Source organism: Mirounga leonina, unplaced genomic scaffold (assembly GCF_011800145.1).
Source record: "Mirounga leonina isolate KUSES-001 unplaced genomic scaffold, KU_Mleo_1.0 Mir_114, whole genome shotgun sequence".
In the NCBI taxonomy this organism is placed as follows: domain Eukaryota; kingdom Metazoa; phylum Chordata; class Mammalia; order Carnivora; family Phocidae; genus Mirounga; species Mirounga leonina.
Genome location: NW_023270265.1, coordinates 46,946,811 through 46,961,056, shown reverse-complemented (window position 1 = coordinate 46,961,056; position 14,246 = coordinate 46,946,811). Strand labels below are relative to the sequence as shown.

Here is a 14,246-nt window from a genome sequence, read left to right as displayed (position 1 = left end):
CATTCATATACCATACCACCTATGAATTACTTGTGCCAAATAATAATAGTTATCAAACCTGAATAAGATCAAGCTTCCAGATCTAATTACTGGTTTACAGGATTATAGGAGATAGAACTGATTCCATGGAGATGCAATCAGCAAACTCCTATGTGTGGGGTTGTGTATTAAAATTTAAATACATGTTAAAAATTAACTTGAACGCTGATTTGTTATTAAGAAATTATTAAAAATTTTAAGGTGTGATTAACAGCATGGTACCTATGCTCTTACAAAAGTCCTTTTCAGGGGGCGCCTGGGTGGCTCAGTTGGTTAAGCAGCTGCCTTCGGCTCAGGTCATGATCCCAGGGTCCTGGGATCAAGCCCCGCATTGGGCTCCCTGCTCAGCAGAGAGCCTGCTTCTCCCTTTCCCTCTGCCTGACACTCTGCCTACTTGTGCTCTCTCTCTGTCAAATAAATAAATAAATAAATCTTTAAAAAAAAAAGTTCTTTTCAGGGCGCCTGGGTGGCCCAGTTGGTTAACCATCTTGCCTTCAGCTCAGGTCATGATCCTGGAGTCCCAGGATCAAGTCCCACATCGGGCTCCCCACTCTGCTTCTCTCTCTGACCCTCCCCCTTCTCATGCTTTCTCTCTCTGCCTCTCTCAAATAAATAAAATCTTTAAAAAAAAAAAAAAGTCCTTTCCAGGGCAGATGAGTGGCTCAGTTAGTTTAAGTGCCCAACTCCTGAATTCGGATCAGGTCAAAATCTCAGGTTTGTGAGATCGAGATCAGGCTCAGCACTGGGCATGGAGCCTGCTTAAGGTTCCCTCTCTGTCTCTTGTCTGCCTCTCACGCCCCCTCCCTTTCTTAAAAAAAAAAAAAAAAAAAAGAGTCCTTTTCTCTTACTGGAAATATTTACAGTGCTGTAAAATGTCTAGAATTTGCTTTAAAATACTCCATTGGGAGGAAGAGGAACATAAATGAAACAAGACTGGCCATGTGTTAGTATATGGGTGACAGATATGTGAGAATTCATTTTTCTAGTCTATATATATATGTGTGTATGTGTGCTGGAAGCTTTTCATAATGAAAAATTTTTAAATCTATCAGGAAAGTAAAAATGCTGTTCAAGACTGAGAATTAAGGCTCAGACTATTAGAAAAAGAGCAGGAGGACCTCCTGGGTGGCGCAGTCAGTTAAGCAGTGGACTCTTGGTTTCAGCTCAGGCTGTGATCTCAGCGTCCTGGGAAGGAGCCTCACGTCAGTCTCTGCACTCAGCATGGAATCTGCTTAAGATTCTCTCTCTCCCTCTGCCCCCGCCCCCCACGCGCGTGCTCTCTTCTCTGAAATAATAAAATCTTAAAAAGAAAAGAAAAGGAGCAAGAAGCAGTACACTGTATAATATTCAGACTGCTACTCAAACCATGGTCCAGGAGCCTGTGATAGTCTACAAACTGTTTACCAGTCTGTAGAAAAATTGACAGTAAGCATTTTCAAACTTCTGTAGTAATTTTACAGAATAATTTTATGACTATTGAGTCTAATAATAAATAAAACATTTGTGTTTGAGAAGCAATGTTAAAACATTTGGAAAACTTACAAATACAGCTTCTTTCTACAACTTGTAGGTACAGTTCATAAAATAGAGAAAATCTATCAAAATATGAACCAAAGTTTATTTCATCTTAAACTTGCACAGGTGAATATCACACAAACTTCAGAAAACTAAAAGTTAAAAAGTGATAAAAACCTGTCTTTTCAATGTCTCTCATGAACAAAGATGCAAAAGTCCTCAAGAAAATATTGGCAAGTCAAATCCAACAATGTATAGAAAGAATTATACACCACAAGCAAGTGGGGTTTATCCCAGATATGCAAGTCTAGTTCAATATTCAAAAAATCAATTAAGGTAATCCTTCATATCAACACACCGAAAAAGAAAAAAACCACAAGATCACACAAATACACGCAGAAAAGGCATTTAACAAAATCCAACAACCATTCATGGAGCGGGGGGTAAACTCTCAGCAAACTAGAAATAGAGGGGAACTTCCTCAACATGGTAAAGAGCATATACAAAAAACCTACAGCTAACATCATATTTAATGGTGAAAAACTAGAAACTTTTCTACTAAGATCAGTAATAAGGCAAAATGTTCCCCCTCCCCATTCCTTTTAACATCAAATTGGAAATTCTAGCTAATGCTGTAGGAGAAAATTTTAAAAGTACACAAATTGGGAAGAAAAATAAAACTGTCCTTATTGACAGATGATAGGACTGTCTATATAGAAAACCCCCCAAAATCAACAAAATGACACCTAGAGCTAATAAGTGATTATAACAAGGTTGCAGGATACAAGGTTAATATACCAAAGTCAACTGCTTTCCTATATAACACAATGAACAAACGGAATTTGAAATTAAAAACATTATCACCATTTACACCAGCATCCCCCAAAAGTGAAATACTTGGTATAAATCTAACAAAACACATACAAGACCTATATGAGAAAAACTATAATACTCTGATGAAAGAAATCAAAGAGGAACTAAAGAAATGGATTATTATTCCATGTTCATGGAAGGGCAGACTCAAAACTGTCAAAATCTCACTTCTTCCCAACTTCATCAAGAGATTCAATGCAATCCCAATCAAAATGCCAGGAAGTTCTTCTGTGGGTATCAACAAAGCAACTCTAAGTTTATATGGAGAACCATAATTTCCAGAATAGCCAACAAAGTACTGAAGAAAAAAAAAACAAAGTCTGAGAACTGATACCCCTAACTTCAAAACTTACTATAAAGCTACAATAATCAAGACAGTGTGTTATTTGCAAAACAGACAAGTCAATGGGATAGAACAGAGCCCAGAAAGAGACCTACAAATACAGTCAACTGATCTTTGACAAAGGAGTAAAGGCAACACAATGGAGAAAAGATGTCTTTTCAAAAAAAAAAAAAAGGCACTGGAACAACTAGACACCCATATGCCAAGAATTTACTCTAGACACAGACTTCACATCCTTCACAAAAATTCACTCAAAATGGATCACAGACCTAAATGTAAAATGAAGAACTATAAAATTCCTAGAAGACAAAATAAAAGGTTATCTAGATGACCTTAGCTCTGGCAATGACTTTTTAGATAAAATACCATGAAAAATACTTTCTGAAGTATTTCTTACTACAATTAAAAACTTCCACTCTGCAAAACACACTGTCAAGGGAATGAAAAGATAAGCCAGAAAACAGGAGAAAATATTTGCAAAAGCCCTATTTGCTACAGGACTGTTATCCAAAATATACAAAGAACTCTTGAACTTTAACAATAACAAGCAATCCAATTAAAACATGGGCAAAAGATCTAAACAGACAAACCTCACGAAGGAATATCTACAGATGGCCAATAAGCACATGAAAAAATGCTCAACATCCTAGGTCAAGAGGAAATTGCAAATTAAAATAACAATTAGGTACCATTACACACCTATTAGAACGACCAAAATCCAGAACACTGATAACACCAAATGCTAGCGAGGACATAGAGCAACAAGACTTCTCATTCATTACTGATGGGAATGCAAAATAGTATAGTCACTTAGGAACAGTGTTTGACAGTTTACAAAACTACACATGCTCTTACCATACAATCCAGCAACCGTGCACCTTGGTATTTACCCAAAGCAGCTGAAAACTTATGTCCACACAAAAGTCTGCATACAGATGTTATTCGTAACAGCCAAAACTTGCAAGCAACCAAGATGTCCTTCAGTAGGTGCGACACATGATCTGAGGTGAATGGATAAACTGTGGTACGATGAAATACTATTCAGCACTAAAAACAAGTGACGGATCAAGCCATAAAAAGACACAGACGAACCTTAAATGCCTATTACTAAGTGAAAGAAGCCAATATGAAATCACTATATACTGTGTAATTCCAACTACATGATACTCTAGAAAAAGCAAAACTAAGGAGAGAGTAAAAAGATCAATGGTTGCCAGGGGTTGTGGGGAGGGGAGAATGTACAGGCAGAGCAAAGAGGATTTTAGGGTTGTGAAAATATGCTGTATGACACTATAATGGTGGATACTTGTACATTCTATGGGTTTTGACATATATAGAATGACAACACTAAAAGTGAACCTTAACGTAAACTATGGAGTCTGGTTGATAATAATTCATCAACTGTAACAAATGTACCACTCTGTTGTGATTGATATTGGGGAAGGCTATGCATGTGTTGGGGCAAGGGATATAGGAGAATTCTCTATACTTTCTGCTCAATTTTGCTATGAACCTATACCGCTCTAAAAATAAAGTCTATTTTTTAAAATCCGCTTAATGTTTCTTTTTAAGTCACTAATACACAGGAAACATTTTCTTTAAAAAAAAAAAATCAGGGGCGCCTGCGTGGCTCAGTCGTTGGGTGTCTGCCTTCGGCTCAGTCATGATCCCAGGGTCCTGGGATCAAGCCCCACATCGGGCTCCCTGCTCGGCGGGAGGCCTGCTTCTCCCTCTCCCACTCCCCCTGCTTGTGTTCCCTCTCTCGCTGTGCCTCTCTCTGTCAGATAAATAAATAAAATCTTAAAAAAAAAAAAAAATCAGCTCTCAAAGAACGATAGTTTTAAAAAGGCTACAGTAACTTTTGGTTTGAACCTAAAGCTGTTCTAAAAAATAAAACCAAATTTGAAATATAGTCACACCAAAAATCTTAAATTAAAAAAACAAAAAGACACAGAAATTAGTATGAAAAGCTCCCAGTGACCAAATCTGAATCAACTTTAGCATCACCATAAACAATGACAAATTTTTTTTTTATTTTTTTAAGATTTTATTTATTTATTTATTTTAGAGGAGAGAAAGAGAGAACAAGCAGGGGAGGAGGAGCAGAGCGGGAAGGACATGGAGGGGAGGAGAATCCCTCAACCACACTCCACGCTGAGCACAGAGCCAACCAGATGCGGGGCTTGATCCCAGGACCCTGAGATCACGACCTGAGCTGAAACCAAGGGTCAGGCACTCAACAGACTGAGCCAGCACCCCGACAATAAAGATTTTAAAAAACTGACTAAAATAAAAATCTGTAAGTCTACACAGACACTGATAAACACACAAATAAGTAAATAAGAGAAAGCTCCTCCTTACAGTAAAAATCCAACTAATAAATGCAGAAAGTAACTGGATTAGAAAATCACCCTTTGGGGGCGCCTGGGTGGCTCAGTCCGTTAAGCGTCTACCTTCGGCTCCGGTCATGATCCCAGGGTCCTGTCCCACATCCGCAAGGAGCCTGCTTCTCCCTCTGCCTGCAGTTCCCCCTGCTTGTGCGCACTCTCTCTGACAAAATCTTTTTTAAAAAATGGCAAAAGACTGCAACACATAATCTGAGATTTTCTTTTGCCTTTATAAAGAACATTAATGGAGTAAGTGCCAAATTTGAGTAAGATTTATAGAATCTTGGGGCACCTGGCCAGCTCAGTTGGTAGAGCATGCAACTCTTGATCTTGGGGTTGTAAATTCGAGCCCCATGTTGGGTGTAGATATTACTCAAAAATACATAAATAATAAAACCTGCATCTTAAAAAAAAAGATTTGTAGACTCTTATTAAGAATTACATAATATCATACAATGTTAATTTCCTGTTTTGATCATTATATTGTGGTTATGTAGCAGAAAGCCTGTGATTTTTAAGAAATATACACTGAGGGGCGCCTGGGTGGCTCAGTTGGTTAAGCGACTGCCTTCGGCTCAGGTCATGATCCTGGAGTCCCTGGATCGAGTCCCGCATCAGGCTCCCTGCTCAGCAAGGAACCTGCTTCTCCCTCTGACCCTCCCCCCCTCATGTGCTCTCTCTCTCTCGTTCTCTCTGTCTCAAATAAATTTAAAAAATTTAAAAAAAAAAGAAAGAAATATACACTGAAATATTTAAGGATAAAGGGGTATCATGTCTGCAACTGATTTTCAAAGAGTTCTGGGGAGAATATATATTTGTTATTTATATATATCCACATCACACAATAAATCTTACTATTTACAAAATACTTTCACATACATTATTTTTATCCTGATAAAAACCATGAAATAGGTATAGAAGAGTCCTTTTATCAGAGAATAAATCTGCCTCATATACTCTAAGCCTTTCTCAAGAACTAGCCCTTCTTTCCATCCCTATCACCAAGCCCTAGCTCATCATTTCTTTCCTCAACTATTTTTCTAACTGGTTTTCCTACCTTCTTACTCCACATCTCTACCAGAGTGGTCAAAAAAGGAAAAGAGGGGCGCCTGGGTGGCTCAGTCAGTTAAGCGTTTGCCTTCAGCTCAGGTCATAATCCCAAGGTCCTGGGATGGAGCCCTGCATCGGGCTCCCTGCTCAGCAGGGAGCTTGCTTCTCTCTCTCTCTCTTTCTGTCTCTCGCGTGCATGTGCGCGCAAATAAAATCTTTAAAAAAAAAAAAAAAAAAAAAGGAAAAGACAAAAAATCTGATGTTGCTGTTCTGCAGCTCTGAAATTTTCAAGATCATCCTACTAAAGTTAAAAATCCTAAACAGGGTATCAAAGGCCCTTCCTGACAGGTCTTTTAAGTATCTGCTCCACCACAGAAACACAAACAGACATGCGCTTCAAGACTATCCTACAATATTTTCCTTTAGTGATTTACTAGTGCCTTTCACCAAAGTGTTAAGGTGAAATCTACTTTAATCTACTATGGAAAGATCAGTTCCATCTCTTGATATTTATACTTATTTCTCCCATATACAGGAAAATGTACTGCACTTCTTAGACGCAAATTCAAGTCCCTCTCCACCTCTTACTGAATCTCGGATATTGGCGAAATGATTAAGACCCAAAGGTCTTCATTGAAAAAAATTACGCTAATAATGCCACACCTGTCTTTAAGTAGGTACTAAAACCAATAACCTCAAGATCCACATCCCATAATTAATACTACCAACAACTGCCAGCTTGAAATAACACCACCTTAAATTATGTATGGAGCTTTAGGCCACAGAACACTTACATTATTTCCCTTAATCCTAAGAACCCTCAGGTATTCTCCCCTAAGATACCCTAGAATCTCCCTGAGGTACAAGTATATTCATTTTAATGACAAGGAATCCAGGGCTCCAGGAAAAGTAAAATGACTTGCCCAGGGTCACAAAGCTTTAAGAAGTAAACCCCAAATTCTGACTCCGGTTTTTTCTCATTAGTGTACCAGAGCCTTCCAGGATTACACAAACATTTCCCCAGAATAAAACATGAGTATTAGGTGACAAGACAGGCTGACTGTAGCCACTGTCTCTAGCTACCACAAAGCACTGACACTGACACCACCTCCAAAACAAGTCCCAGAATCTTGATCTTCCTCCAGAATCCCCTAGGTGTGAACCCCTAGTCCCAGGCACCATCAACTCTCCTGTCGATTACTGAAAAACCTCCCCACTACTCTCACTGCTTTCTAATCTATCCACCATCCTTACACAGAAGCCAGATGGATTCTTTAGAAATGTAAACCAGGGGCGCCTGGGTGGCTCAGTTGGTTAAGCGACTGCCTTCGGCTCAGGTCATGATCCTGGAGTCCCGGGATCGAGTCCCGCATCGGGCTCCCTGCTCGGCGGGGAGTCTGCTTCTCTCTCTGACCCTCCTCCCTCTCATGCTCTCTGTCTCTCATTCTCTCTCTCAAATAAATAAATAAAATCTTTAAAAAAAAAAAAAAAGAAAGAAATGTAAACCAGATCACAACACAAGGATTTAAAATCCTCTAATGGCTTCCCAATCCACTCAGAATAAAATTAAAAGCAGCCTTTCTTAAAAATCTCTACATAAAAATGGAGTTCATTCTGTTCCCTTTTACCAGCAAGCTCGATCTCATGTTAAGAGTTTTATATTTGAAATCTCTCCTGCCTTGAACGCTCTATCCCCAGATTTTCATATGGCCAGCTGTCATCACTGAGATCTAGGTTTAACCACTACCTCCAAAGAAAGATTTTCCCTGACCACTCAGTCACATCCACCAAATCACCCTGCTTGCGTTATCTGCATGGCACTTACCACTATCTGGTTTTTTTCCTTGTTTGCTCCTAGGCTGCCTCTCCATACAGGAATGTAAATATAAGTCTTGTTCACCTGGGTATCTCAACATCCAGTATGGTTGCTTTTTGAACAGTGACTAGGTCATTATTAAATGTTTTAATTTCAGTAACAGTGTTTTATATAATCTACTTTTTGAAAATCTTAAACAACTTCAGAACACAGTAGGTGCCCAAAAATTAATCTGCTAGATGAATTTATATAAAAACAATGCCTTCAGATTTTCAACTTAATAAATATCCCCCATATATCCCACCATACACACAAAGAAAGACAGAGATGGAGTGGGGAGACAGAATTCTCTCTTCCCTATCTGTGAAGATGATCCATACTGAAGAGGATCACTCCACCTTTCTGATTCCCAGCCCCACAATACTAGCTCTGGGGAAAGTGAGGTAAGGACTGTATAGGAGGAGTGCCTTACCAACCTCATCCACATGCTTTAGCTATCCTGAAGCCTCTGGTGGTCCTTAAACAGGACTTGTAATTTTCACGTCTCCATAACCTCACACACAGGTTTGCTTCTGCACCGGATGCTTGCCCCTTCCCAACCCCCCATCTTACCCAGTTTCAGAAACCTATTACTTCTGCAAGGACCAGCGTAAATGTTCCCATCTCTGTAAAGCCCTTCCTGACCCATACCTAACCTGTGCTAATTCAGTCACTTCTTCACCACTTCATAGTACTTAGTTTTGTGAATTATGGTTTGTTTCCAATGACTGCCTGTGAAAATTCACCTTTATGTCTCTATAAACAGCGTTCGCTCTGCAACAATCACTTACTCATCATTTAGGCAATAAAAAGCAACAAAATATTCTACTGGTATTTACTGAATGGATAGCATTTCAAAAAAAAAATTAGTCAAAAATTGCAAATTACTGTAGTTCCCATGTGAAAACAAACTTTGGCTTCACTAAACACCAAAAAACGAGTTTTTATAATAAAAATTTATAATAACATATTACCCACCCTGACCAAAAAAGCAAAGGATTTAGAAGTGTTTTTGTTAAAAATCACAGAAATGATGTCCTCCTTCAGAATCCCAATCAAAGTGTATTGCTGCAATTTGACAGAGTTACCATATGACCCAGCAATTCTATTCCCAGGTATATACCCAAGCGAAATGAAAACTTATGTCCACCCAGACACTTGTACACAGTTATTCATAGCAGCATACTTCGTAACGGCCAAAATGTAGAAACAACCTAAACGCCCATGGATAAACACAAACAAAATGTGGTATATCCATACAATATTAATTATTCAGCCATAAAAAGAATACCAATACATGTTAGTTACAACATGATAAACCTTGAAAACATTATGCTAAGTGAATGAAGCCAGACATAAAAGAGGTCATATTGTATGACTGATTCCACTTACATGAAATGTACAGAATATGCAAAACCATAGAGACAGAAAGATTAGTGGTTCCCAGGAACTGGGGCAAAAGAGGGAATGACTGGCTGATGGGTACAGTTTTTGGGGTGATGAAATGTTCTGGAGAGTGGTGATGGCTACACAACTTTGTGAATACACTAAAAACCAATGAATTATATACTTCTTTTTAAAAGGGTGAATCTCAGGGCACCTGGGTGGCTCAGTTGGTTAAGCGTCTGCCTTCAGCTCAGGTCATGATCCCAGGGTCCTGGGATGAAGCCCCAGGTGGGGTTCCCTGCTCAGCTGGGAGCCTGCTTCTACCTCTGCTTCTGCCCCTCACCCCCACCCCCCAGCTCACACACGCACTTCTCTCTCTCAAATAAATAAAATCTTAAAAAAAAAAAAAAAGTGAATTTCATGGTATATGAAATAAACTTCAATGAAACTGTTACTTTAAAATTAAGAAAAAAGTGGAAAGATATGCAACTGATTCCCACAAGCTTTATGCCTGCAAATATTCTTTTATTTACATGCATTCAAGCCACATAAAATTTTGACTTACCGAATGGTGAAAAGCCAAAATTATGCTGTGTTGATTAAGGAGAGAGTGAGACAGCCTGCCCTCAATATAGGAACAATAAAAATAAAGGAAATTAGTTTTTTCATTACTGAAAAGTTAAATTCACTAGGCAGCTGAAAAATTATCAACTTTATATTCAATTTACCTGACCAACATCCATTTTAAAATTCAAAAATTCAAAAAAAAATGTTTTTAAAGATTTTATTTATTTGAGAGCGAGAGAGAGAAAGAGTACGTGTACACAAGCGGGGGGCGGGGGGGCAGAGGGAGAGGGAGAAGCAGACTCCCCGCTGAGCAGGAAGCCCAATGTGAGACTAGATCCCAGGATCCTGGGATCATGACCTGAGCAGAAGGCAGACGCTTAACCGAATGAGCCACCCAGGGGCCCCAAACTGATGGCTCTTGTCAAAAACTGCATCTTAACCAAAATACCACCCTCCCAAAAAGCAAAGAATGCTTACTGATCCAGATTTCTCAAGTGGTAAAATTACCGGTATCAACTCCATGGAAGTGCCTTTTACAAATGCAAATAGCCTAAGTAAAAATGCTTAATATGTTTGCAAAGTTTCTTAACAGACTAACTTCAGCTTCGATTTATGCTAAAAATGTTTCTGAAGCTTAAAAAACAGTTTTTATGTAAACTACTTTCTAAAAAAAAAATCAATTACAAGGAAAAAATGAAATGTTTTGATGAACTGGAAGAAGAGGACAAGTTTCCACATACATGCAATGGATAAACCAAGACTGTTTACTGCTAAGAGACTATGTATCCATAAAATACCAAGCCTCCTACTCACACACACAACAGAAACATTTTCCGACTACATCAGCACCCACCCATGTACTATATAATTATACATGTTATCCTTGGTATACAAAAATACTATGGACCGGCTTGTTTGTGTTTTCTTCCAACAGTGTTGACAGGTAACAGTGAATCACACATTCTCCTGTGTCTCATCCACCTCATGATCAATGACACACACTGCCAACATCTGAGGTTAAGGATGCAAACAGACTGCAGATTATTTTCTCCTTCTCATGATGCTAAATGCTACCTGTATACAAACATGGAATGACCTCCCTTAGTGTTACTGGTGCCAAACTCAAACCCAAGTAACTGCACGAGACTCAAATCTGAAGTAAACTACAGAACTGCAGTACTTATATTTATTTGAATGATACATCATCATTACCAAATTGTTGCGCATTCTCTACAGGAAGAAAACCACACTAATAATAGAAATAAACACACTGACAAAAAAAATTTAAGAGACAGACATAACTTCAAATATTTTATTTCATAAATCATCAAAATCCCAGAAACCTCACAACTTAGAAGACTACGAACAGCATATCCTAGAACACTTCTATAACCAAAAATACTTTGTCAGATCATGTATCCATATTCCAGTGCTGAATATACGGTCTTCACAGAAAAAGAATTCATACCCATTTCTCAGAGGTCTTAAAATCTTATTGGGAAGTAGAATAAAAACATAAAAAGATATACTGAAATCCAGCCTAGCATATGCTAAGAAAAAAAAAAAAAGTCCCACACAAAAAAAGAAGTGAATAAATCCCTTGAGGTTGTAGTCCAAAAGACTTCTCAAGAGACAGGACTCAACTGGGCCCAAAGTAAAGAGAATACCCATGAATACTGCGGAAGAGGGTTTCAAACAGAAAAAAAGGCACAAAGAAAGGCCAAGAGGAGGGACTTCACAGCAGCAACTAACAAGTTAGTTTGGCTAGCACTAAGGATCCACAAAGGGAAGAAAAAAGAGTTAAGACTGAAGTGGATCAGGGCCAGGTTACAAAGAAACTTCACCACCACACCAAGAAGCTTAAACCTTACTTTGCATGTAAGGAGTGTTCTGGAAGTTTTTATGTTGTGAGGGGATGAGAGTGTTAAATTGTTCAAGGTATTATTTACCCAAAGCACAAGCAAGCACAAATACTCCAAATGAGACTGCATATCACTGGGAGAAAATGTGCTCAAAGCCCAGGCCTAAGAGTTTATTACTGGGGGAGAAAGGAGGCAGCAGCAATGCTCAAATAATAAAATTTAACCAAGTTAAACAAAAACCTAAGTGCTCTACTTTTCCAACTCCCACTTAAAGTTTCCACTTATTATAAAATGTAAGGGTAACGCACACTGGACAGCCCTCACTATATCAATTACACATCGTAGGCAATTTACCTCAAATACCGTACAACTGGATCGTGAGTTCCACAACTGTTTTAACCCTCAGCCCTTAAGTGTGATAATATGCCGTAACCCTTATCAGCGTACAGAGGCGGATTGGGGCCATAAGTTGCAAACACACAACCAAGAAGGAGTTCATCATACTAACCCAGGCACATTTCAAGAGTAACTAAATGAGTGTCTCAACGCTCTGAGTGTCTCAATATTCTGAAGCATTAATAAAAGGTGCTGAAACATCAACAGAAATAAAAATCCCTCATGACATTCAACTATCCTCCCCAAAGATTAAAATGTGTCAGTACTGTCCTCTTAGTTTCCCTAATAGCCCAATAAAACCAATGTCATGAAATTTTAGTGTGAGTAAGTGAATGCATATCTTAGAATTACCTCATTTAATTAATAATAGCCAGGAGACGAGATTCAGCTTTATTTTTCACAAACACAGTTTATGTGACTTTTCCAAGGCCCTTGGCACAAACCAAGATCAAAAATTTTTATGGTTTCCCCTGGCGTGTGATTTGTACACTGAGTCATCCTTGTTTGATCAAAACAGGGGTACCCTTGAGGTCGCACAAGTGATAAAGTCAACTAAAAGACCACAGGGAGAAGAACCACTCGTTAGATAAGGTTTCCAAGACTTGAGGGTTTCTCAGCTGTATTCCTAAAACAATATTCTCGTACGTTCAATGTATTGACAATACCATAAATCATACCGTGAGGAAAGAGACCGAAATACAGAATAGAGAGGATGGCCCTTAACCTGACAGTCTATGGAGTTAATGGAAAAGGAGACTCAATCGACAGAAACTCAAAATTCGCAGTCAGAGCGTTTCCAAACACCAGTGTATCTCAAAGATAATGGGCCGATGCAAACTTCCAGGGGGATCCCAAACTGCCTGTCCCTTGCGCTCAACGCCAAGTGTTCGTTACAGTCCTTTTGTCTGTGAAATAACCCATACCAAACCACTGCGGAGAAAATAACAAGATACTTGCACTGAACGACTGTTACTGCGAGCGAGGGGCAGACGATCCTCCCCTAGTTCCAACTCCTCCTCCCCGGCCCAGCCCCGTCGCCCCCCACCTCTATTTTCGAAGAAATGACACCAACCGGAGGCCGCCTTGGGAGGCAGAGAGGAAGCGGCTAAAGGGCCGAAATACAAGTTTGGAGACCAGCACCAACTTGTGGAGGTGGAACCAAGTATTACGGCCTATTGCAGAGCAGGAGCGAAGCCCCACTCACCCGCCCGTAGGTGGCAGGAAAAGAAGCTGGGGGGCAGGAGGGGGAATCTGGCGGAAGAGAGGTGGCAAGGCAGGCAGCGCGTCCAGCCGCGGCTCTTCGATGGTCGGTAAACAAGCGCGGCGGACCCACCCTCCCAGAGCCCCGGGCCTGTCCCCACACGGAGAAAGCCCAAGATGCGAGCGCGGCGGCGGCCGACCGGGCCCCTCGCCCGCGACACCGCCCCACGGGGCGCGGGCGGGCCGCCCCGGAGACCCGGCGGCCCGGGCGCCTCCAAGGAGCGAGGGGCCGAGCAGGCCGCAGGGGGGGCCGCGAGGGGCCTGCAGTGGGGCGCCCTCCCGGGGCCCAGTTACCTGGCGGCGGCAGCTCCTCCAGCTCCTGCTCCTTCTCCCCGTCCGATGCTCAGCGCCCGGCGGCGGCGGCGGCGGCGGCGGCGGCGGCGGCGACTCCCCGAGCAGCCCGCGGCGACGAGCCGAGCCCGGCCCCTCTCCGCCCCCCTCAGTGCCGCCGCCCGCCCCGCTGCTGCCGCCTCCGCCCTCTCCCCTCAGTCAGGACATGGTCTCCGCGGGCCCGCGCGCGGCTCCCGGCTACCGGGGGGCGGGGGGGGAGGGACAGAGGGGGCGGAGAGCAGGCGCGGGGGCGGGGGGCACTCCGGAGGGAGAGGGGGTAGAGCGGTCGGGGGTCGGCCTGGGCCGCTGCGGCTCCTAATGGCGTCGGCGAGTGGCCCCGGAGCCAAATAAACCCCACGGCGAGCAGCACAACGTCAAGGCCG

The 14,246-nt window shown here is 41.2% G+C and overlaps 1 protein-coding gene across 1 annotated transcript in view; it reads right to left on the bottom strand.

Annotated features, from left to right (window-relative positions):
- The window catches only part of ZRANB1 (zinc finger RANBP2-type containing 1), a 62,504-nt gene extending 48,574 nt beyond the window's left edge, over positions 1 to 13,930 (bottom strand). The window contains exon 1 of the mRNA XM_034985818.1: positions 13,828 to 13,930. The gene's annotated coding sequence lies outside the window, so the exon portion shown is untranslated. The remainder of the gene's footprint in view (positions 1 to 13,827) is intronic.
- Between the last annotated feature and the right edge of the window lie 316 nt (positions 13,931 to 14,246).